This window comes from Lactuca serriola, chromosome 6 (genome assembly GCF_051521515.1).
Source record: "Lactuca serriola cultivar US96UC23 chromosome 6, Lser_US96UC23_V15, whole genome shotgun sequence".
Taxonomy (NCBI): domain Eukaryota; kingdom Viridiplantae; phylum Streptophyta; class Magnoliopsida; order Asterales; family Asteraceae; genus Lactuca; species Lactuca serriola.
The window spans coordinates 75,851,473-75,877,931 of record NC_136413.1 but is presented as its reverse complement, the minus strand read 5'-3'; the positions used below and the strand labels follow the sequence as shown (position 1 = coordinate 75,877,931).

The window sequence follows — 26,459 nt, the reverse complement described above, 5'->3', positions numbered from 1 at the left end:
TGGTTAGGTATCCTTTATCCCACTAGTGCATATAAAAGACATGCGAGTGTTCTTCAAAAAGGATTGCAAAGATGTGAGGTTTGTAAAAAGGGTATTTATATGTTTTATAATTCTAGTTTAAAAAACATATGATATCATGGTTAATACATGCATATAATAAACTATGGTATCAATTTTCAAAAGAAAATCACTTTTAAATGTTCTATATAAAAAGCTAGTTTTTATATAATTTGACGCAATTCAATTTTAATAACCGGTATTAAGTTTGAATGCATTTGAACCTTTTATATCTTTAATAGAACTTCATTTTATTACTTATATATTTGGAGTTTGTATAAGTTACAAAAATCACCATTTTAAAACTTATAATTGAGTATTTCAAAATTTGTCGTTACTAACGATTTTATAAAACTGGGTTTTATTTTTAAAAATAATAACTTGTTAATTCTTAAGTCTAATTTTGAAAACCCAAACTCCATGTGATGTTTATTTTGTCCAAAATTATTTTAGCATGTGAAAAACTAATTTTATCAACCACATAAAATAATGCATAAAATAAACAACACAAAACATGCATAAAAAGATATGTGCATAAAGATAGCTAACTAATGACATTTTTGTGAGCCAACACAAAAGATGCCAAATCCATTTCTAAAGGGACATTTAGTGGGACCAAAAAACTTCTTGTAATGTTGTTGTAGAAGCTCCCACTTAAGTAAACACTCATTGCTTGCAAAAGATTGGAAAAACTTCTTTAAGGAAAAATTATGCTGCATTCATGACGCTTTTCAGAAAGTGTCATCTTTCTATTCAGCACATGTTCAGCACATGTGTAGCATTCATGACACGTTTCAGAAAGTGTCATGTTCTGCCCAGCACATGTTGAACTCGAAAATTTTCCTTTTATCTTCAAAAAATTGTTCAAACTTCATTTCTTGTTACATCTTTGTACAAATAAATTATTTCTAAAAACTAATCTATTACTTTACAAAAATAACCAAGAAAAGCTAATCTGCTTAATTATTACATACCATATGAATAAATAAATTATTACAACCATTTTATAACAAAAATAACCAACACAACAACATAACAACACATTGGTCATTGTCTAGTTTGTGCACATCATATACATCAATATACACATAAAACAAACTTTGTTTTTATAAGACAACTTTAAATGACAAAAGATGCATGAAACTTTTGTCACATAATATAACAAAAAAGTTGTCATAGAAAATATTTATGAACTTATTTTTTGTACAAAAACAAGTTATCCATATTCTCCAAAAACTAAGATTTCTAGAAATAAAAAAAAAATCTAACCAAACTTCCAAGATGGCTCTGCTACCAATTGTTGGGTTTTAGATCAAAAATAGTTTCATAAACTTGAAAAATATGGCAACGGAAAACTTTAATTTTTGAAATAACGTAAACATTTTATACCTACCAAGGATCTTCTTGCAAGTTATAGAAAGATTAAAACACCAACCAAAGAAGAGGTGAAGAAATAAAAACCTTTGTAGTTCTTTGAGTCCTCTCGGGAGGCTTGGAAGTTGATGAAGAATGTGGAACCTTTGAGAAACCAACAATGACTCAACTTGATGTAGATGTTAGTCCAAAACTCTTAAACCCGTAAGCTTTAAGTTCATAAGGAATATGAACTTAAAGAGTGCTTGAAGATGCAAGTGTTCTTCAAGTTTTCTAACCAATACTAGAGAGAATGGGAGAGGGAAGAGAGGATTCAGATTTTGCATCAAGGAATGAATGAGCAAATAATCCAAGTGCAAGTTCTCTTATTTATATGCATAAAGTGAAGTTATTAACCATTAATCCTTAGCACTTTAATCAAACTTATCCCCATTGTCACAAGCATGTCTCCCATGCCTTTAAAGCATGATTAGACAAGTCATATATTTCTTCTTTAATGCATATCTCGAAAATTGCATAAAGAAGAAGAAAGAAAGTCAAACTTTTATAAACTCTTTTATAAAATATAAACCTTGTCTTTTAGGAAAAAGACAAAAGGATTCAACTCGTCCAAAGTTTGTACATGACTTATAAATCATACCATATGATATATATTAAGTTACTTGCTAATGAAATTTAATATTTTCATGAAATAAATAATTTCAAATTTAATTATAAGAGTTTTATTGAATATTTATTAAAATCAATTTCTAATAAATAATCAATTGTATCAAGTTGTTGTTAGTGTGACCTATTAGTATCATATGTTATTTAGTAATATCACTTTAATATGAATCTTGAGCATACTAGGCCTTTCATATAACTTGGTTAATAAGGTTAAATAAATATCAAACGTAAAGTGTAATCATAAATAAACTAAATTTCAATATTAAAATAATATCCTTACTTCTACTTATAAAGTTATATCTTTAACATTTAACATATTATACTTCATTTATTAGATTTAATATGTTGTTGTGTGTAAACCATTATCAGTTTAAAGCTTCAACTTTTGAACAGTTTGGACAGAATATTTAAATTGTTAATTTAAATATAACATTACAGTGTCAACTTAAATATAAATTTTAATTCTGCTTAAAAATCCAATGAATATTTTGTGAATAGTTAAAAGTGATAAATTGTAGTGCTAAATACAAAAACTAAATTATAATCTCAATTTAACTAAAATATTTCCTAAATATATTTTTATAATCGTTAAAAGATTTCAAATAAGTATCTTAAAATAACTTACAATAACAATAGTTAAAAATAACTATATATAAATTATTATATTGTTACCTTTAAATTCAAAAAATAATGTTTGATGTTTTAAATAATTAGAATGATAGAAATTAAAACGTTAAGAAAATAAATTTTTAAAAATTAATAACAATAACAGCAACTATAAGTAACATTAAATCATATATTATATTTAATTTTATTCATGAGCAACTCGCGGGTAGAAGTCATTAAAACGATTGAGATTATGCAGTTATAATAGATGTATATATTATCATATAATTCAAAATAATCAATATATAATACCAATTTAGTAGACGAATTATTATATCAAATTTAACAACAACGTTATTGTTATATTTAAAAAATCATATATTTGTAAAGATTTCAACTATATATGTGTTTCAGCATTCGCCTAGTGTTTTTATAAATTTAGCATGGAAACGTAATGTTGTGGAGGAGGATTCATAAAGAATTATTAGAGACCATGTCCATAATAACGGTAAAATATGTTACATGTTATAATACAACTTGAAGTAAACAATTATTTGTGTTTTTAGTAATTGTTCAAATACTAGAAGATATATTTGTAATGATAGTTGTGGGAATTACTTTCTAATCGAAAATATTGTTACCGACAGACTAATGTGGTTAATAAATAATAAAAAGTTAGTTGGTGTAATGTTCTATCGATCGTAACATCATTGTCCTTTCCAACATAAAAAAATCTAAAGAAAATCCAGATACATTCTTAAGTATAATAATGTTGAGTGTGGGCTTAGCCTACATTAAGTGCCTTAAATGACAACCAATCACCAAATATCATTTAAAAATGAACCTTACATATATGGTAGAGTTTTTTTAACCACCCCTTTTTCCATATTTATTTGCAAGACTCAAAGATGGTATATAAAGAGGCATGTAACATATGCAATACCATATCATTAATGCTTGTAATCGTTAATCTAGGCATGGTTTTATTACTTGGGTCTAAAGGATCATTGCCATCCTTAGCCATGATGGTGATGGTGTTTTTTGGGTCAACAAAAGGAGTCATGAGAAAAGATAAAGAGATGTGTGAAAACCAACTTATACGGTTAGAAAGTTGTCTACCTTATATGGGTGGTAAAGCAAAGGTTCCAAGTAAGGATTGTTGTAGCGATCTCAAGATAGTCTTGACTAAAAACAAGGCATGTTTATGCAACATGATCAAGGAATATAACCCTAGCCTTGGGTTCAAGTTCAATGACACACTTGCGTTAAGCCTACCAGATACTTGCAACATATCTGACAATGTCTTCGAGTGTCCTAGTAAGTAGTAGTAATTATCAGGAGATTGGTTTACGCTTATGTTTTAAAGGGGCATATGAACCTACCATATATAATGTCCTCATTAGCTTAGTGCTCACCTCAAAATGCTAAACCCTAAATGGTTTGAGGATCATACAATGATTACTCTATCTTTTTTGTTACGTATTCAGGTCTTTTGCATTTGCAACTAGGCTCACCAGATGCTAAAGTATATGAAGATCATGCTAAAAGCACGAAGAGCAAAAACAAAACCATAGGTTTATACCAGGTGGAACAAGCTTTAAACTTACAAAATATTTAAATACCATGACTAACCTACTATCGAAGTTTGGATATGCATACATATAAGCTAAAAAAAGAACTAATGTAAGACAATGCACTATATTTTTTAGACAAAAGTTATACCATGTTTTGGGATCATAGGTACAAGATTGTTGTTAGTAATGTTCAAAACTAGATATCTATAGTACTAATATCTTAAATTTGGATATCCTAAAATTTTTAATTATATATATATATATATATATATATATATATATATATATATATATATATATATATATATATATATGATCGTGTGAGGACTCTTTTTTCGGTAAGGAGTCATGAAGACACCTTAAAAAAAATTTAAAAAAATTAAGAAAAAATACAAATCATAAAATCGAGCATAGTACTATGTTGGAGAGAAAAAAAAATGAAAAAAAAATGGATCATTAAAACTGAATTTCACTTTTTATGATTCATGATTCAATTTTAAATATCCAAAAAAAATCCTATTTTTTTTCTCTCCAATATAGTACTATGCTCGATTTTATGATTTGTATTTTCTTATAATTTTTTTCAATTTTTTTAGGTGTCATCATGAGTGTGTGTATATATATATATATATATATATATATATATATATATATATATATATATATATATGTTCAGATTCATTTGAGACCATGTTAATTTTGTAAGACCGTGAGACGCAATCTAAAAATAATTTTAAAATACAAAACAAAAGGAAAAATCCGAAAATTATTATTTTCGTCATTTTATTTACCTAAAAATAAATAAATAATAAATAATAATTATTGTTTTTTTTTAAAAATACGTGAAATATTCTAATAGAATATTACACTGTAAAATTTTCTAATATTTTCTAGAATATATATAATATTCTACTTGATTAAATGTAAAAAAACAATAATTCTTTTTTTTATTTTTTTTGGAAAATATAAATGACGAAAATAATATTTTAAAAAAAATCGAGAATTTTCAATTATTTTGCATTTTAAAAATGTATTTTTTTTTATAAAATGAGTGGTTAGGATTGCGTTTCACGGTCTCATAAAATTAGGCCGTCTTATATATATATATATATATATATATATATATATATATATATATATATATATATATATATATATATATATATATATATATATATATATATATATATATATATATATATATATATATACTCTGAATCCATAGCAAAATTTGGAGAATCCAGAATTTTGGATGGATAAAAATATGGAATATCCAAATTTCAACGAAAACAAGATTAATAATTTGTTTTTTTACCTAACCCAATTGTATTTTAGTTTATCTATTTCACTTAAAATCATGGATTTTAAGCCGACTGATATCAATGAACTTATATTTTTGTATGGAAAGGACCATTAAAAGTTTACATTCACTAGGTGTCTATAATTTTTATATGAATATACTAATAAATACAAGATACAATACAATTACAAAAAAGTAAATGTAGTTATTTCGAATTTTCGGATGATATGAATATCCAAAAGTGTAAAAATTCATAATCCGCATTCATATCTAAAATTTTAGACATCCAAATGACCTGGATAATTTCGGGTTTGGATTGGATTCTCATAATCACATATTATTTTAGAGTAAATTATATGAATGGTCCTTATGGTTTAGGATAATTTGTATATTTGGTTCTTAACTTATTTTTTAACTCGTAATGTCATTACTGTTTGTTTGTGTTACGCGTTTGGTCTCTGTCTTACCTAAAAAGACTATTTTGCCCTTGATTTTTTAATTTATTTAAATAAACATACTCTCAACCCCACTCACTCACCTTACCTTACATAACCCGTTATTTTTTTCTTATTTAAATAATAATATTTTTAGGTAAGATAGAGACCAAGCGCGTAACAAAAATAAATAGTAGGGATCAAACGCTTAACAAAAACAAATAGTAGGGACCTCCCAAATTTAAAAAAATAATTTAGGAACCAAAATACAAATTACCCCCAAATTATAGAGACCATTCGTGTAATTTACTCATTATTTTTAAAGATGTAGATTTCATTTACCTGTACACGCCCTTGACAAGTCACTTACTAATCAAAAAACATAAACTATAATCTAATTAGGTGGTGTTTGTTTTTGAAGTGGTAAAATATGTATAATCCTTTTCTACATTTGAAAAAAAATATGGACCAAAAGTCTATTTTTTTAGTCTGCAAATTGTATAAATAATACTTAATCATATTGATCATAGATGATACTAAAAAAAACAAATAAGACATACATAAACCCACTGACCACAATGAATTCTAGATGACACTAAAAGACGATGGAGGTGGCGGCTGCGGTAGCAGTAACGGTGGTGGTGGTGGTAATGACAATGAAGGCGGTGGTGGCGGAGGCGGAGGAAGTGGTGGTGGTTGTGCTAATGGTGGCATAGGTGGTGATGTTCATGATAGTTGTGGTGGTGGCGGCGGTGATGATGGCGGCGGGGGTGGTGGTGATGGTGGCAACGGAGGTGGTGGTAGTGGTGGTGGAGGCAGAGGAGAAGACGGCAGAGTTGGTGGTGATGGAAATAAGAATGTAAGATTAGGTTTGGATGTCTTCCCAAATCATAAGTTATTTTTTAATATTTTTCAATCATAAACTATTTTTATAGTATTCATAGAGAAAAAAAAAAGGTTAAAAGAACTTTTTTATATCTTTTGGTTTTTAAAAAAAAATTTATTTTCCTTATTTTTTTTCATAATAATAAAACAATCTTTATGTTACCTTTATTGATGAAAATTTAATTGGCTCTTTACATAATTGGCTTTTGAAAATTTTGTTCTATGTAATATAGTATATGTTTAGTGATTAATATGAAACGTTAAGAATTAATGATTATGATCAATTTTAATTATTTGATGTTGTTTTGAAGGGGACGATTATGCAACAAACATTGATATAGGATCAATTGACTGGGGAAGGAGAAATACAGGGTTTGGACTTGATATTGTGGGCCTCTTGTTCCTTATTGTGATGCTTCCCTTCCTTTGTTAATTGTTAAATGAGATATCCTAAACTATCAACGATGATTAATAATAAATTAGGGTGTACATCATGCTTTGCGGCTGGCAGAACTGATCATTTTTGTTCAATAATGTTTCTTACTTATTTTATGATGTTAGATATGTTTAGAAGGAAGGCAGTGGGGTGAAATTGATCGATATATTTAGAAGGGAAGCAATCTAATAAACAATATGTACTTCATTATAAAAGATAACATGATTTCAACAAACAGAGTATATGTACAACATAATTACAAATATACATACTACCAAACGGTTATCATGCTTAGATATGCATACATATCTTTCTATTACAAAAGAGTAAATTACATGAATAATCCATATGGTTTAGGGTAATTTACGCGTTTGATTCCTAACTTATTTTTTTAACTCGGAAGGTCCCTACTGTTTATTTTTGTTACGCGTTTGGTCTCTGTCTAACCTAAAAATACTATTTTGTCAATGATTTGTTAATTTATTTAAATAAACATACCTCTAACCCCACTCCCTCACCTTATCTTACCTACCCCATCATTTTTCTCTATCTAAATAATAGTCTTTTTAGGTAAGACATGGACCAAGCGTGTAAAAAAAAACAAACAGTAGGAACCAAGCGCGTAACAAAAACAAACAGTAGGGATCTTTCGAGTTAAAAAAATAAGTTAGGAACAAACGTGCAAATTACTCCAAACCATAGGGACCATTCATGTAATTTACTCGTTACAAAATGATACTAATCAACAAATATATCCATTTATAGCATTGTACTTTCATTCGTTATGTAAGTATGCAACTATATTTCACTTTATGACCAAAATACGTTATGTAAGTATGCAACTATATTTCACTTTATGACCAAAATACGCAATGTTAACCTAATGGAGGGGCACGGTAATATGCATATTTATGCAACAATGTTACACTTTTTTTGTGCATTTTATGCAAAAATGTTTCATGTTTTTACAAACTTATGTAACAATGTTTCAAAATTTTACCAATCTTTGCAACTCACGCAAATTATGCAACCATGTTTCAACCGGATAAACAATCAACCAGTAAAATATTGAATCTTTTGGTCTGAACAACTCATATAAAATAACAGATTGTTGCATAGATTGAAAAAACAGTAAAACTTTATTGTATATATGATCGTTAACCCTACAATTAAAACCATAAACTACCAATTATGCCTAAAATTCACACCACAATAAATGGTAATCCTAATTTAAAAAGCAATAGGTTTGCACATTTTCCTGATGATAGAACAATAATAAAAGAAAATTGCATCATAGATTCATGAAATGGGAAAAATTAAGGTCTCCAATAGCAAATTTCATCAATGGAAATAGTAATATACAAAATATTAATAGATAATTTGTATAAATCATGATGAAATAGCAACATATATAAAAACTTTTTCAAGCTACATGGCAAATATGTAACTTAAATATCACCATTATGTGCAATAATAATCGCATCAAATTCTCCACGATGTGTTTTATTCTCACTTAAGTGACACATTCCATTATATGGTTCAAGAGAGCTTATCAAGCAAGGTTGCACCACATTCTCTGTTAATTTTTTTTTTTTTTTTGCATTAAGTTTAAATAAATGAGGGAAAATTGGTAAAAATTTAGGACTTAGCAAGGAAATCCTTTGTCCCTAGCATTCTCTATTAATTCGTTTTTTGTTGCATTAAGTAAAAAAGAATAAACACCATGGTGACAAAAGAATAATAGGGATATAATTGTAAACTATGTACCTGAGAAAGTAGTGAATCTGCAAGGATATCATTGACAACTATATATTTAGGAGGGGAAGAAGGAAATGGAAAGAGCTTGATTCTTTAACAAATTTTTTTTAGAACGACAAATCTACTCCTAAACTACTCCTAATTCCACCTATGTCTCCAATGAGACTTGAACCCTCGACCATTGGGAGGGAGGGAAACACCCGGTACCGCTGCGCTAGAAGCCCTTTGGTTCTTGAACCAGTTATACAACTTATAGCTATCTAGAAATCATATTATACTCAAGTTGTTCAATGATCGGTCTGACGATATCCAAAAGTAAATCGACTATCAGCAGAAATCCCTGAGTCGTATTTTCCGTTCTTCTAGAAGCAAATAGAGTCCAAGTTGTAAGACCGATGCCATAGTTTCTATACAAAGAAAGATACTCACTCTCAACCTGAATAAGTGAATCAATTTATATCGGGGATCAAAGTGATTTTAGTTCATAATTGATCAATTAGGGTTTTGATGTATGCCTTACACTCTACTCCCGAGTTTCATTTAAGGAGAGAAAGGAAAGGAAGCAGAAAGATTTGGAAAGATAATTTCTCCAGAGTTTCATTTAAGGAGAGAAAGGAAGAGAAAGAAAAAGAAGATTCATGTTAACTTTCCCTATAAACTATCCGCCTAAATCGGAAGGAACTGGAGAAAAAGGAAAGGAAGATCAATTCCTGTGATTTATTTTCTCTCGTCTTCTTTTCTTTTCTTTCCTTTATTGCACTCAGGAGCGGAGTGTTATGTCTTGAAACCATATTATACCTAGGATGTTCAACGATCGTTCCGATGACATCCACTCGATTCTCAATCCCCCAACCCTTTGTAATCTATTATGCCGACCATTCACTCCCTAATAAAACGACCAACCCTTATCGATGAAATGATTCATAGCCCTAATTGTTTTCTCAATCAGCGTTTGAAACCCATATCTGACGGTTCTTCAGATTCATTTGAGAGAAAACAAGAGATAAATAAAACGAGAAATTTTAGTGTTGTTCTGCAAAAGGAGATCGATAGATGGAAGGGTTTCTAGGTGTTCTTGGAGAAATCTATTAGAACATAGAGGGGTTGAAGTGGTAGACCATAGGATGGACTAGATTTGAGCTTTGAAGCTCTTAGGTTCTAAGGAAACATCTTAACTCGTTAAGTTGTTAAGAGCCCAATGCCCATGGCATGGCCTTAGAGTGCTACGACATAGCTTCTAGGAAATCCTTGTCTGTTTTCTCGTTTATGGGCCACAACGTGGTCATAGATGGCCACGATGTGTCAGTGGACTAAAGTCAACTTTGACTATTGACCTTGACCGTTGACTTTTGACTTGAGTTGACTTTTGGTCAAACTCTAAGTTTTAAAAGGATGGTTAAGGGGTTTACCTTGTGTGGGCGTATAGGTGATGTATATCATATGTATTTTCAGCAGTGAGAACAATAGCAGTTGGTTATCATCTGAGAGGTAAGTCTTCTCACTGTACTGTAGGACACTAGGTGTCGTTATGTGCTTGTTGTCTTTGTGAGTCTTGGTGATATGCTTGTATGTTATATGTATGTAGGGTGAAATAGACCCATTCAATTGAAAAACACCGATTGAGTTGAAATAGACTCGGGGATGAAATAGACTCATTATAGCTTCAAGCTTATATATGTGTATGGTAATCAGTATTTTGGGGAACTGACTTAGCTTTGTGGTTACGTTTTCATGTTTGTGTTTCTGGTACTTCCGGTTCCAAAGGGAAGAACTCGACGTGATTACATCGCATCCACCCTCATTCAATGACTTATTTTGTACTCTAATAACTATTTGATACATGTTTATACTTTGATGGGCTTTTGGAATAAATGAATGCTTGTTTTGGCTGACTTAAATAAACTTTTTTACTTAGTATTTTTAGGACGTTGCAAGTTGGTATCAGAGCCTTGGTTTGAGGGATTCGGGCACATTATCCGTGTGTCTAGACTCAAACTAAGAAAATAATAAATCTTTTAATAGAAAATGATTTTCTAAAATGGTTTTTATAAAAGAAAAGGGGTGTGATGCATGCAATCAGCCGAGCTTACGTAAGTATTTCCTAAAACACCCATACATGTGTTATGCTTATTGTTTTGGTATGAGTATATAAGAATTGCATGCTAGATTAGGGCTTAGGATTGCATGATAGAATGTTGGGAGAGATTGCCTATGGCATGTAATTGTATTCGTGAGGTAGTTAGAATGTACTAGAGAGATTCTATTTTATAGCTAATCGCAGAGAGTGGTGTGAAGGGAACGCTAGGAAAGCCTTGGAGATGTTTTAGCGAATAGGGCGCTCTACCATGCAAGTGAAGTATCTTGATAGTAGGGAAGTGACTTAGAGAATTTGGGGCGATCCTTGAAGAAAGTACAGAATGTAGTATAGGGCCCGTTCTACTGAAAGTATAGGATCTGCACTCGAATCAAGGGAAGTCACGAGGATACTAAGGAGCTTGTAGAGTGTGGAGTTCTCTGAGTGTTCTTTGATGGTTTGCATTGTTTATTTTCAGTATGGTGGTCACTCAGGGAGGTGCTTCTGATTCAGTTTTTGGTGATGGATCGGGTTCGGGCTCTGGGGTCAAACTCATGGATGATCAGATGTGAGATTTCATTTCGTCAAAAATCACTTGCAATATTTTGGAGCAGACTCCTATGATATTCGATATGATCAAGGATGGTATCATGGAGATTTTGGATGAGCATATGGGCACATTACGTACTATGATTTTGGCTATTGTGGGTGCATGCACTCTTTCTTTGCAATAGTTTTGTGCGTGTGGGGCTCTTGAGTTCTTCGGGAGGAAGGACCCCATTGTTAGCAGGAGTTGGTTGGCAAACATTGTGAACGCTTTTCGGACGAGATTCTGCCCTAAGGGGTCGAAGGTCATATTTGCATCTTGTCTACTAAGGGAAAGAGCCTAAGATTGGTGGGAAGAGGCAGATCATTCATTGGGAGGAGAAGTTGTTGAGACGATGACTTAGGATGACTTTGTAACGAGATTCAAGGTGGAGTTTTCATTAGTGATTGAGGTTTAGCAGTTGGCGAGGGAGTTCTAAGACCTTCGTCAGACTACTGAGACTGTGGTGGAGATCACCGCTATGTTCTAGGAGAGGGCTTTGTTGTTTATGCAGTATATGTCGAATGAGGAGATAGAGAAGGCGAGGTATCAAGACATGTTGAATGATGAGATTTGTGAGTTTGTGAGCATGTCTAGTTGTAAGACCCTGGCTGACATGATAGCGAGGGCCTAGGAACAAGAGATTGATTTGGAGCTTGTAAAGAAAAGGAAGTCAGTTCAGGCTTAGACGTCTGAGGGCTTAGCGAAGAAGCCCAATACTTTTAATTCTGGATTGAGAGGCCGGCAGGGTCAAGGCCACTGCGGCAAGTGTGGCAAGACGTATGATGGCGTTTGCATGGTGGGTGGTTTAGGATGCTACAAATGCGGCAAGACCAGTCACTTCAGCAGGGATTGTACCGCCACCACCCAGGTATCAAGTCTGATTTGCTTCCATTACAATCAGAGAGGCTACAAGAAGTTTAATTGTCCGAGTGTGGCAGTAGGAGCGGTTGCATCACCCGCTCCAACAACATTGAGGATCACTGACGGCTGCCAGGGAAAGACGGAGGTGCTAGTTGTGAGGAGTCAAGCTTTGCAGCTGACAGCGGAGGAGGCTCATGCAGCACCAGATGTGGTTATTGGTATATATCTTATTCCTATCTCATTTATTGTTTTATTGTTTATGCTTAATGTGTATGTGATTATTTAGGGACGTTCTTTATTTAATAGTGTTTCGACCTTGGTTCTTTTCAATTTGGGCGCCACCCGATAGTTTATATCTCTTGCGCTCAACAAGAGATTTAGTGGCACTCCTGGGGAGCTTGATTATCCATTAGAGGTGGAGATCATCGATAATCATCCAGTGAGAGTGTCGAGGGTTTATCGGGGTTGTATTTTGGAACTATTTTAAGAGAGGTATATGATCGACTTGGTTCTTATTCCTTTGTGCAGGAGCAAGTTCATCGTAGGGATGGATTGGTTGATCCCTAATGGAGCGATGACTAACTGTGAGCACCAGTTACTACGGGTTCAAATCCCAAGTAGGGGTGAGCTAGTTATTCATGGAAAGGGTGCTCAATGTGGACCAACTCTCTGTTCAGCTGCGAGAGTTAGGAAGTATCTTCAACATGGTTGTTTAGGTTTTTTGGCTTATGTGTTGGATACTCAGGAGGAGGGAAAGAAGACGGTTGATGATGTGTCGGTCGTCTAGGAATATCTTGATGTGTTTCCGGAGGAATTGCTTGGAGTGCCTCCGGGGAGGTATGTTGAGTTTCAGATTGATTTGGTTCCAGGTACGGCTCCAATAGCAAAGGCACCCTATCAGTTAGCACCACCTAAGATGCAAGAGTTGTCTACACAGCTACAGGAGCTGTTAGGCAAGGGGTTTATCAGGCCAAGTAGTTCACCTGGAAAGCACCGATTTTGTTTGTGAAGAATAAGGATGGTTCTCATAGGATGTGCATCAATTATCGAGAGTTGAACAAGATGAAGATGAAGAACTGTTACCCGCATGGCGCATCTTGGTTCTCAAAGATTGATCAACGGTCAGGATATCACCAGATGGGGTCAGAGAAGAAGACATGCCGAAGACTAATTTCAGGACTTGTTATTGTCATTACGAGTTCATGGTGATTCCTTTCAGGCTCACCAATGCTCTGGCATCATTCATGGATCTCATGAATCACGTACGTAGACCGATGATGGATCGGTTTAGTAACGCTTGGATCCTAGTATTTATTTAATTTACTATTTATTCAAATTATAAGAGCAATTTGACGAGTTGGAAGCCCCAGACTCGTCGAGTAGATATCATATGGGTCGCGTGATTTAAGTAACCCACTTGACGAGTTAAGAGGCCTCAACTCGACGAGCAGGCTGGCAGAGGGGAAACCCTAATTTCCAGGGTTCTGCACCCAATTTAAAGGACTTAATCTTTCCACCAGCCCCTCATCAGCCTCCCTAAAACCATAAATCGTATTGTGAGCTCTTTGTTGAGAAACTAGAGGTTTTGAGTGGATTTTTGTGTGTTCTTGTGCTTGGTGAAGGACTTGGAAGAACTAGAAGGTCATTGAGCTTGAGGAGAAGCACTAGGTTTGGGATCTCGTCCATCTTTGGCAACTTTATGAGGTAAAAAGTCTTAAACTTGATGCTTAATGGCATAGATCTCTCTTAGTCTTGTTTTATGGGTCTTTTTGACCCCATTGTTGGAGCATGATAAACCCTCATAGTCCTGATGCTAAAGACTTACGTTCTTAGTGTTATTTGGTCCTTAGATTCATAAAATGGGTCCTAAAACCCATTCATTAGCAAGAAAAAGACCATATCCATAGAAGTAGGTGGCTATGTCTTGAGATTAGGTCCATTTGAGGCATGCAAAGCCATCAAGTCGTCGACTTTACAGATGTATACCATGGAAACAATGTAGATCTATATCATGGAACCTTAGATCTAAGGAAAGGGCTTAATAGACTAGAACTATGAGGAACTCGCGAGTTCATCGAAGAAATCGACGAGTTGGGTCGTACAATCCCGATTCTGTCAAAGGGAAGAACTCGGCGAGTTGGAGGAAAACTTGACAAGTTGCATTGTGTTTTCATAATTTTGTGATTCATGGGAACTCGACGAGTTGAAGGGTAAACTCGACGAGTTGAGTCAACTCGGAGTGTTGACTTTGACATGACTTTGACTTTGACTTGACCAGAGTTGACCCTTAAGGGTTATGAGTATGGAATGGTATCTAAGGGGTTGTTTTGGTTCAGAGAGTTAGTGAAGCTGATTCCGGGAAGAGACGTTTCAGCTATCATTCGATAATGAGGTGAGTTTCTGTAACGCCCGTAGATCCGGGCTACTCAATTTAGAGACGATAAGCGTCAAAAATGACTTTTTGATGGAAGATTATTTAGAAGGATTAATCTTAACTAAGTTATAGTATATGTTACAAGGATTCCGTACATATAAAGAATGCCAAAATCCGAGTTATAACGAAGAAGTTATGACTTGTCGAAGTTTCGCGACAGAACCGGCACGACACAGCGCGACGTAAATAGTGAATTTAGGATAGAGCGAGATTTGGCCTTAGAGATCTAAACGAAAGTCGTTGAATACGTTAAACCGTGAGCGTGAAAAAAAGAACGTCCAAATCTGACTTCGTATGAGGAAGTTATGATTTTTCTAAGTTTCGACTTAGCAGTACGCAGTCCGAATACTCGATTTGAGACCGAGCGGTTTTTAGCCGAAACAATGTAACACTCGAAAATCAGAAAGACCAAGAAAGGAAAGAAAACCCTAAGTCAAGGGGGGGTCAAGTCGTCGAGTCCAAGGAGGAACTCGACGAGTCCGAGCGGGATTCGGGTCGAGGAGTAAGTGACCGACTCGGCGAGTCAGAGTATGGACTCGGCGAGTCTGGTCTGAAGAGGGAAACCCTAAATCCGGGACTTTGTGCACTATTTAAGCACCTCATTCTTTTCCTTAGGGTTCCTTTACACCTCCTCTCATCCAGAACATTGAACCCTAGCCGCCATATCCGTTTTTGAGCAAAGATCTAGCCTTGGAGTTGTGATTTGAAGCTTGGAAAAGAAGGAAATTCATAGTGGTACAAGAGGAAGCCTTGGATCCAGAGTTGGTGTGGCTTTTCAGAGCATTTGAAGGTAAGAAGTCATTACCTTCACTCCTTTACTCATAGTTTCCTTTTGTCATGAGATTTGGGGCTTTTATGCCATGTTCTAGGGCCAATTGGAGTTAGAAGTCCAGATCTGAAGTTGCTACTTCAGATCTAAGTGTATTCTGGCCTAGAGAGTCATAAAGTATCAGCCTTGAGGGTGTAGGTGAAGCATGGTTGTCTTAAACCAGAGTATGGAAAGTTTTGGGCCTAGATCTCCTTAGCTACACGTAAAGTTTGCACCTTTACGTGAGGGATAGGCTTTGGAAGTATGGATCTATGATTTGGAGCCCCTGCATGGCTCAAAAAGCCACTGAATGGATTAAGAATTGGAGCGACTCGGCGAGTCACATTGGTGGACTCGGCGAGTTGGATGAAGTTGGACAGGAACTTGGCGAGTTGGAAGAACAACTCGGCGAGTCTGTTGAAGATTGCCTTGGAATCGGCGAGTCAAGTCGCGAAACCCCAATCCCTTCAAGGTAAGACTCGAATCAGTGAGTCGGGTGAAGACTCGATGAGTTGGACAGGACATGACTCGGAAATCGGTGGACTCGGCGAGTCAGTAGGCAGACTTGGCGAGTAGGGTTGACCTGGAAGGTTGACTTTGACCAGGACTTTGACTTTAACCAGAGTTGACTTAGTTGACTTTCGGGGGACAATTAGACTAAGTGTTGCATTGATATTGGTAGCTCGGGGAGCTAGTGGAGCAGGAGTTCAGAGAGTTGTCGGGCAGCAGCTAGAGGGGTTATCAGCAAGTTCAGCAAGTGCATGTGAGTTTCCCCTTGTGTGATGGGTCTACGGCCATAATGCCGACCCATGTAGTTATGAGTAGGAAGACCCGGGGGTTAGCCCTAAGCATAGTATGCTAGTATGATATTCAGGACGAGGTCTAGTGTAACGGGCGGGTGCCCAAGGATTGATTTGCATGATAGTTATACTTGTTGTATGTGTGATACATGTATGTGCCTGGTAGGAAGGTGAGTGTGGGGGAGGTCCTATATCTCACCAGCAGCAGAGTATGGACAGTTTTCCATATCTCATTAGCAGAAGAGTAAGGGCAAGGCCCAGGTTAGGGAAAGAGTGGGTGTGGGTCAGGCCCGTATCTCACTATCAGTAGGAGCGTGGACGGGGTTCATGACTCATCAATTGCAGGACATGGGCGAGGCCCAAGATAGGCGAGGCCTTTAGAACAAGATTCGGTAGTATATGTTTAGTTTATGTGTTGTGATATGTTATGTGTTAGTATATGTTGGCGGGCGAGGCCCAGTGACAGGCGAGGCCTAAGTGAAACAGATCTATGTCCGAGCGGGGCTCGAAGCCAGGCGGCACCTGGAGCGGCAGGGCTGTTGTAGCAGGCGAGGCCCAGAATAGCGGGCGTGGCCCAGTATGTGCAGTATGTGGTTATGCATGGTATGTGGTAGGTTGGGGACTCACTAAGCTTCGTGCTTACGGTTTTCAGTTTTGGTTTCAGGTACTTCCGGTAGCGGAGGAAAGAGCTCGGGGTGATCGCATGGCACACACCATAGATTAGACCGCCTGGGATGTTTTACTCTGATAATGAACATATGTTTTGGAAATTAATACTTTGATTATGTTATGGATTGATAATTATGTTTTAAGTAATGTTTTATAAAATAAATTTTTAGTCTTGAATTTTGGGACGTTACAAGTTGGTATCAGAGCCTTGGTTTGAGGGATTCGGACATACTCTCGGGTGTGTCTGAACTCAAACTAAGGAATTGGTATGGAAGTTTTTTTTTTAAATGAAAAGACAGTTTTGTAAAAAGAGTGTTGAGAAAGAAAACGGTTTTAGAAAAACAAAAAGAATTTAGAAAGAAAAGAATTTTGATAAGAGAAAAGGGTGTGGAAGTTTATGTTATGATTATCAGTTAGTAGAACAGCATGCTGGACTAGGACTAAGGATCTAGGGAGGATGCCTTATGTGCCTGTTATATGTGCTTTTATGTTGCATGCTAGTACAGATTCTTGCTATGTGGATATGATTGCTTGAGTATGTTATGGTTAGATTTTCCCTTGTCTAAATGTTGCTTGCTTTGTGCATTGTGGGATTTTGAGTGATGGGAGTTAGCCATTAGGTGAATACGTCACGTCACATGTGATCAGGGTTGAATAATCTTAGAGTACTAAATTTGGCCCTATTGCGCAGCTCTTGTCTGAGTCCAACCGTTGTAGGGACGAGTCTTTTACTCGAAGGATTATCTGAGCCTCGTCACAGGTGATGGTATTCAGGTGATGGCTAATTGGCATCACAAGGAGGCTTTCAGCGGCTGAGGATTGGTTTGGTTAGAGTCAGAGGTTTCCCTAGGGTAAGCCTAGGATGAGATAGTGCTGAGAGCAGTAGTGGTAGAAAAGGGACCTGGTGGAGTCGAAGCAGTTCTTGAGGAAAGTACGGATAGATGTGGAAGGTAGTATGGGCCCGTACTACTGAAAGCAGAGGATCCGTACTCGATTCAAGAAAGGCCGAGATGAGACTGGGAAACTTGTAGTATGTGCGTATGATCCCGCAGCAGTGATGAGTATTCTGATAGTTATCGTGATATGTTTTCAGCATGGTGACTTTGCGAGAGAGGTCAGTGGGCGGATCAGGCGCCGGAGAGGGATCAGGCTCGGGTTCGGGGGCCGAGCAGCTCGAGGAGCGGATGAGGGAGTTGATATCAGCAAAGGTTACGTGCAGTATTCTAGATCAGACTCTTGTGATTTTTGGCATGGTCAAGGAGGGTATATTGGATATTTTGGATGAGAGGTTGGGAGCCTTCCGTATAGAGATGATGGCTTTGATGGGGGCTCGTAATTTTACATTCCAAGAGTTTAGAGCTTGCGGAGCGCCAGATTATCATGGGGCTAAGGACCCCATTGCTAGCAGCAAGTGGTTGGCCGATGTTGCCAATGCATTTCGTACGAGCCTGTGTCCCGAGGGGGACAAGGTCAGACTCGTCTCCTGTCTTCTGAAGGACAGAGCGAGGGATTGGTGGGAGGAGATTGGTCATGCTTTAGGGGATGATTCCGTGTTGGACGCGATGGCATGGAGTGATTTCTCAGCCAGGTTCAGGGCGGAGTTTTCGCCGATTACTGAGGTGCAGCAGTTGGCACGGGAGTTTCAGGATTTGACGTAGACCACTGAGACTATGGCGGAGATCACCGCCAAGTTCAGGGAGATGGCTCTTCTTGTACCGCAATATGTCGCGGATGAGAAGATGAAGAAGGCCCGATACCATGAGATGTAGAGGGATGGCATCAGGCAGTTTGTGAGCAGGTCTAGCTGCAAAACGTTGGAGGATATGATCGCACGAGCTAGAGAGAGATTGATTTGGAGCAGATCCGGAAAAGGAAGTCGGATGAGGTTCAGGCAGCCACAGGTTCGGGAAAAAGGCCCAAGGGATCAGATTCGAGATCGAGGGATTATCAGGACCGCAGCCGGTGCGGGAAGTGTGGCAGGGCGCACGGGGGCGCGTGCAGGAGTGGTAGCGGTGGTGAGTCTGGTTGTTTCAAGTGCGTTCGTACTGGTCATTTTAGCAGGGATTGTACTGTTACCACCACACAAGGATCAGACTTGATATGTTTTCACTGCAGTCAGCGGGGCCACAAGAAGGCCTAGTGCCCCAGTTTGTTTTCGGCGGGACGGGTGATGACACCTGCCCCTGCAACTTTGAGGATCACACAAGGATGTCAGGGTCGTGCAGAGGCGCCTGCGGTAGGAGGCAGGGCTTTTCAGATGACTACCTTGGAGACGCGAGCAGCATCGGCCGTTGCAGGTATACGACTTCCGTTTTCAGGTTTTATTTGTGCGTGATTATATTGTTATGGTTATGCATCATTATCGGTATGAGTATTTAAATTTTGTGTGGCTTGCTTATGATTGAGTTATATGCCATCTGCATACCTTGGATATTTGAATGGTAGTTAAGGGATGTGCTCTATTGGAGATGGTTACTTAGGATGCAGTATGTCTCACTAGTTCGGAGCTGTATAGTTTTAGAGATGGACTGGTTAGATCCCTAGCTATGGTAAGCTTGGGTTCCTCAGCAGATTGATTATGGAATGGTAGCAAGGATTGGGATTTCTTTTCGAGCATTGAGCAGCGAGGTGTAAGCAGGATCGAAGTGGGGGAGAACCCTCCGAGTGTACAAGTGCAAGAGCACGCAGACCCAGGATTAGTACACGATCTCTGAGAAGGAAAAGAAGTAGCACAACGTTTGATGGATTGTAGAATTTCGGATTGAGAAACTCCCCATCAGTTAGTGCGAGCAAAGGTGATGGTTAAATCTTGGTTGGGAATTCAGGTTGGAGGATCGCCTGTAGGACTCGAGTGAGTCGAAATGAAGATCTTGAGGATAGATAGCATGGGAGGCTTTTGTGTTAGTAGACAGTGGCGGAGGCAGCTTGTAGGGCATAGTAGAGCGGCGGGAGAGCGGCAGCTTTCTCCAGCAGCAGTCAGTGGTGGAAAGTGTTGTAAGACTGCGGGTAAGCCGTAGCATTCACTAGCATCCAAAGATGGAAGGTGTTGTAAGACTACGGGTAAGCCGTAGCATTCCCTAGTAGCTTCGTTAGCGAAGCTGGGGCGAGGCCCTTATCTCCTAGTGATCAAGGTAGGGATCAGGAATGGGTAGTGGTTGAGGATATTGAGGAGCTTGCCTGTATAGCCCTAGAGAGGTGAGACCTTGGGAGAGGCCGCTCCAGGATGTAGTTGGGTGAGACCCATGGGCGAGGACCGTGGGAGAGTAGCAGTATAGGTGAGACCTGAGAGCAGGGTTGCTCAGTAGTATAGTCGGGTGAGACCCGTGGGTGAGGCCCGTGAGTTTTAATAGTACAGGTGGGACCTGGTAAGGACCTTAGGGTCAAGTTGAGGGATCGAGGATCCTAGGATTTGTAGCGCCAGATTGGCAGAGTAGAGGGGGCAGCATTAGATAGCCTAAGTTTCTTCGGAAGTTGCTGGGAGCGACTAGGAGGTTGTGTTAAGGCTAGCGACCGGTGGGAGCCGGTAATCTAGATATTGATAGATCAGCAGGGATCAGGGTGGTCTCGGTTCATCCGGAAGGCGGATAAGGGACAACAGAGATTTTCAGTCAGTGGCAGTGGAGTTAAGAAGTGTCCAGTGGATAATGGCGGTAATGACCCGTACTGAAAGTAGCGGGGGTGATGGAGTTGGTGAAGGATAGAACCTTCACAGTGACAGAGGAAGTAGTTGGTTATGGAACGTTGCCTTGGAAAGGCCGGAAATCGCACAAGGAAAGAAAGGGGTGAATCCCCAGGGTGTTCAGAATGAGTACTTGGGGAGTACCAGAAGGTTTGTCAGTTGAGTAAGTTGTGTTTCCAGGATGACCAGGGTTACCCGAGGATACTATTCGAAAAGATTAAGGGTCGTCAGGATGGCCAAGTGAAAGGCCAGCGAAGCTAGGCAGTTGGTGTTGGATAAAAAGTAGAGTATAGAAAGCAGATTACAGGGCGATTGGCCGTAGAGAAACTTCGAGGACGAAGTTTAGTTTAAGTGGGGGAGAGTTGTAACACCCGAAAATCAGAAAGACCAAGAAAGGAAAGAAAACCCTAAGTCAAGGAGGGGTTCAACTCGTCGAGTCCAAGGAGGAACTCGACGAGTCCGAGCGGGATCCGGGTCGAGAAGTAAGTGACCGACTCGGCGAGTCAGAGTATGGACTCGACGAGTTCGGTCTGAAGAGGGAAACCCTAAATTCGGGACTTTGTGCACTATTTAAGCACCTCATTCTTTTCCTTAGGGTTCCTTTACACCTCCTCTCATCCATAACATCGAACCCTAGCCGCCATATCCGTTTTTGAGCAAAGATCTAGCCTTGGAGCTATGATTTGAAGCTTAGAAAAGAAGGAAGTTCATAGTGGTACAAGAGGAAGCCTTGTATCTAGAGTTGGTGTGGCTTTTCAGAGCATTTGAAGGTAAGAAGTCATTACCTTCACTCCTTTACTCATAGTTTCCTTTTGTCATGAGATTTGGGGCTTTTATGCCATGTTCTAGGGCCAATTGGAGTTAGAAGTCCAGATCTGAAGTTGCTACTTCAGATCTAAGTGTATTCTGGCCTAGAGAGTCATAAAGTATCATCCTTGAGGGTGTAGGTGAAGCATGGTTGTCTTAAACCTGAGTATGGAAAGTTTTGGGCCTAGATCTCCTTAGCTACACGTAAACTTTGCACCTTTATGTGAGGAATAGGCTTTGGAAGTATGGATCTATGATTTGGAGCCCCTACATGGCTCAAAAAGCCACTGAATGGATTAAGAACTGGAGCGACTCGGCGAGTCACATGGGTGGACTCGGCGAGTTGGATGAAGTTGGACAGGAACTCGGCGAGTCAAGTCGCGAAACCCCAAGCCCTTCGAAGTAAGACTCGAATCAGTGAGTCGGGGGGAGACTCAGTGAGTTGGACAGGACAAGACTCGGAAATTAGTGGACTCGGCGAGTTGAGTCACGAACGGATGGACTCTGGGCATATGAACTCGGCAAGTCAGTAGGCAGACTCGATGAGTAGGGTTGACCTCGAAGGTTGACTTTGACCAGGTCTTTGACTTTGACCAGAGTTGACTTAGTTGACTTTCGAGGGATAATTAGACTAAGTGTTGCATTGATATTGGTAGCTCGGGGAGCTAGTGGAGCAGGAGTTCAGAGAATTGTCGGGCAGCAGCTAGAGGGGTTATCAACAAGTTCAACAAGTGCAGGTGAGTTTCCCCTTGTGTGATGGGTCTACAGCCACAATGTCGGCCCATGTAGTTATGAGTAGGAAGACCCGGGGGTTAGCCCTAGGCACAGTATGCTAGTATGATATTCAGGACGAGGTCTAGTGTAGCGGGCGGGTGCCCAAGGATTGATTTGCATGATAGTTATACTTGTTGTCTATGTGATACACGTATGTGACTGGTAGGAAGGTGAGTGTGGGCGAGGTCCCGTATCTCACCAGTAGCAGAGTATGGACGGTGTTCCATATCTCATTAGCAGCAGAGTAAGGGCGAGGCCCAGGTTAGGGAAAGAGTGAGTGTGGGCCAGGACCGTATCTCACTATCAGTAGGAGCGTGGACGGGGTTCCATGACTCATCAATTGCAGGACATGGGTGAGGCCCAAGATAGGCGAGGCCTTTAGAACAGAATTTGGTAGTATATGTTTAGTTTATGTGTTGTGATATGTTATGTGTTAGTATATGTTGGCGGGCGAGGCCCAGTGACAGGTGAGGCCTAAGCGAAACAGATCTATATCCGAGCGGGGCTCGAAGCCAGGCAGGGCCTGGAGCGGCAGGGCCGTTGTAGCGGGCGAGGCCCGAGGTAAGGACGAGGTCCAGAATAGTGGGCGTGGCCCAGTATGTGAAGTATGTGGTTATGCATCGTATGTGGTAGGTTGGGGAACTCACTAAGCTTCGTGCTTACGGTTTTCAGTTTTGGTTTCAGGTACTTCCGGTAGCGGAGGAAAGAGCTGGGGTGATCGCATGGCACACACCATAGATTAGACCGCCTGGGATGTTTTACTCTGATAATGAACATATGTTTTGGAAATTAATACTCTGATTATGTTATGGATTGATAATTATGTTTTAAGTAATGTTTTATAAAAGAAATTTTTAGTCTTGAATTTTGGGATGTTACAAACAATCTAAACGAGAATCAAAGATGTCGTTGATAGTAGTGAAAAGATAAAAAGATAGGTGAAAACGGACGTCGGATGAAGAAGTTATGAACTTATAACGGAGTTTTCCTGTCCCGGCCTACTAAAAATAATATATAAGTAATATATTTGTAATATATTAAAAATAAAGTCAAAATTAGCCAACGGAGTCTAAATGAGAGTTGTAAATCATAATCTCACTTACGCGTCGATATAAATAACGTCGAAAACGGAGTTCGTATGCGAAAGTTATGAATTTCTGAAGTTCGGGGCGCGAAACCCAAAGCTGTGTCAGATACTACGACGTGGCAAGCAGTGCCACAACGTGGCAAGTCTTCTGACACCTCCTGGAGTCCCCCAGACACAACTTGCGATGACGCATGCAGTGACGACCAATCCCAGGACGTGGAAAAAGGTGCCACGGCGTGGCAAGGGCAAATTTTGCCCTATAAGTAGATTTGAAGGGCCAGCCGAGTTTGGTTGCTCATTCTCTCATCTCTCACCCATATTACCTCGATTTACATGAAAATAAGTACCCACAAAGCTTCGGTATCATCCCGAGACCCGAAGCGAGTCCCGAAGCCCGAAAATCCCGAGAAGTGCAATTCCCGAGCCGAAGCTCTACCCGCGAGGAGCCCGGTTTTTCTGAAGATCTTCCAGATCTACCGAAGAATACTACTTCTGCAAGTCGTAGTGCTGTCTGATCATCTTCTAATCAAGTGAGTGTATAGTCACTATCATCTTACACATAGATATGAAGTATTTTATAAAATACGTGCTATGTGTATATATATTGTTGTTTATATGTGTGAGTGTATAGTTACTTTCTTCTAACACATAAATATTAAGTATTTGCGATGAAATACTTGCTATGTGTTTATATATTGTTTGTATATTTGAGATGGGCATAGAATTGATGTTTTATACATGTGTTAAATGATTTAAACTGTGTATGTATTTGTATCTACGAAAATGTTGGGTAGAAAATGGGTAGATGAGATAGTTGGTGACTATGGAGTTAGCACCTGTTTTATAGACCTTGGTGACTATGGAGTTAGCGCCTATTGTATAAACCTTGGTGACTATGGAGTTAGCGCCTATTGTATAAACCTTGGTGACTATGGAGTTAGCACCTATTGTATAAACCTTGGTGACTATGGAGTTAGCGCTTATTGTATAAACCCTTGTGACTATGGAGTTAGCGCCTATTACATAAACCTTGGTGACTATGGAGTTATCGCCTATTGAGTAAACCTTGGTGACGATGTGACTTCGTGCCTGTTAAGTGAACCTTGGTGACTATGGAGTTCGCGCCGCTTGAGTAAACCCCGACAACTATGGAGTTAGCGTCTGATAACTATGGATTTAGTACCTGATAGATAAACTTTGGCAGCAATGGACTTCGTGCCAATTCCTTAGGTCAATCCTTAGGAATGAATGATTAAAGGATAATTGATTCTTAGGGTAAAACCTTAAGAGTAAAGAAGATAATGGGGATGGGTAATTGGGTTGTTTGTTTAATGATTGCATATAATAATTGTATTATTGTGGGTTGAAACCCCTATATGCTTACCAGACTCCCAAGCCTGACCCACTCAGTTTTCTTTGTATCACAGGTATCGATACGGATGCTGCTTTGCACTAAGAGATTAAAGGAGATGTAAATCAATAGTGTAAATGAATGTATGTTCTTTTTATGCTTATGTGTCTGTATCGGAACATATTCTCTTTGAGAAATGTTTTGATAAGTTATTATCATATCTGGTTTTGGGAACAAATTCCGCAACTGTTTTTTTTTAAAAGATTACTCTGATTTTAAAAACAAAGCATAAACAAATCGGTCTTTTCTGGCCGTGAAATTGGGGATGTCACAGTTGGTATCAGAGCATTAGTTTAAGCGAACTAGGAATTTGTAGGATTTCTAGACTTAAACTTAGGATGCTAAGCGATGATTGTGAGTTGAGTGTGTGTTTTATATTTTAGGTAGTACACCTAAGTTGACACAAGCATTAGTTTATTTAGGAATGATTCCTAAAATGCTTTTATGTGCTAAATGTTATATATTTGCCATATATGCTATTATTTGTTTGGATCTATGGTTTGTTGCCAACCGGATCTGGAAACCTTATGTGTTTAGGATTCTAAGCGTACGACTACGATATTAGAACTAGCATGTAATCGTTTCAGAGTAATCAGGAGATTTATACGTCTATCGTAAATAAAGCTTTCTTATCTTAAATTCTCGCTCGGTACACCAAACGTCTGCTTGGGTGTAGAAAACGTTATGGTGAAGACTCGTAGAGAATTGAGTAAATGGAGGAAATGAAAGGCTTATGATAGTGAATGACACCTATCGGAAGATATCGTAAGAGTGGTGTCTTACCTTTATTTTTATGTCTGATAAGATAACGGAACATTTAGTGGAGTACGGTACGTCTGAAGTACACATTCGATTGGCAGGATGATGGAACGATTGGTGTAATTCATGAAGTTGTTCCATAATCTGGAATTGCCATCATCAATCGAGTTGAAGCATGATTGATAATAGAAGATACGAATGGATGAAGTCCTAGCAGAGCCTAGGAAAATTTTTATGATTAATTGGACGCATTCGTATGTGTTAAATTGTTTGGTGATTTTAGGACTTAGGGACTACGAGACAATACTTGGGATGAGTATGAGTAGGTGTGAATAGTAGTAGAGATCTATAATACTGGAAGCACAGGACTCACGCTTGGATCAGGGAAAGTCACAAGGTTACCAAGAATCTAGTAATTGATTCCATTTTATTCAAGTATGTCGTTACCATTGTTTCGGTAATGACTAGTAAGATGGTTGTTATTCCGACCCTAGTGGTCATATCAATTGAGTCCGACTACGATGAGAGGTCATCAGGACACGACCCATCGGTCTGTTACAATAGATAAAGGAATGTATTTATCCTAAGAAGAACAAGGAGTCCAAAATGAGGATTTA

General features: G+C 38.2%; 1 pseudogene; it reads left to right on the top strand.

The window, feature by feature from the left end:
* The first annotated feature begins 3,611 nt into the window (after positions 1 to 3,611).
* LOC145059915 (non-specific lipid transfer protein GPI-anchored 14 pseudogene) lies at positions 3,612 to 4,885 on the top strand (annotated as a pseudogene).
* Positions 4,886 to 26,459: the final 21,574 nt, after the last annotated feature.